Raw genomic sequence first — 503 nt, 5'->3', positions numbered from 1 at the left:
AGTGTGACCATAGGCCTTTTTGTTATTTAAGTGCAAGGCTAAGAGTCACTGCTGGTATGTTCAATCTTGCTGCAATGAGGGCCCATGGGTATTTGAACACATTAGTGCTTTAGCGGGTAGCTCTAAGCTGTTACCATGCCACTGTGTTTGAACTCAACAGGAATAAAGTATTTCTTTCTGTAGTCATTATTGGATCCATTTTCTTTGTGGATATTGTATATGTGGACTTCATCGAGCTGTGATGGCTTCAAAGAGATACGATGTAATTTGCACGGGTCAGGTATAATACGCTCAGAGGTTAAGGGTTTAGTGTCAGAGCTTAGGATATGAAACACTATTTTGCACTGATGTCTTTTAAAGACGTATTGTAGCTCAGAACAGCTATCAATGCTAAAGCCTGTGATTTATATTTTATCTTAACCAGAGTGACTTACAATCCGTGACCAGTTAGTTTAGTGAAACGGCTGCAGAGCTCAAAACGCATCAGCATCTAAAGTGTTGTC

Source organism: Etheostoma spectabile, chromosome 22 (assembly GCF_008692095.1).
Source record: "Etheostoma spectabile isolate EspeVRDwgs_2016 chromosome 22, UIUC_Espe_1.0, whole genome shotgun sequence".
NCBI lineage: Eukaryota > Metazoa > Chordata > Actinopteri > Perciformes > Percidae > Etheostoma > Etheostoma spectabile.
Note: the sequence above shows the minus strand (reverse complement) of the source record.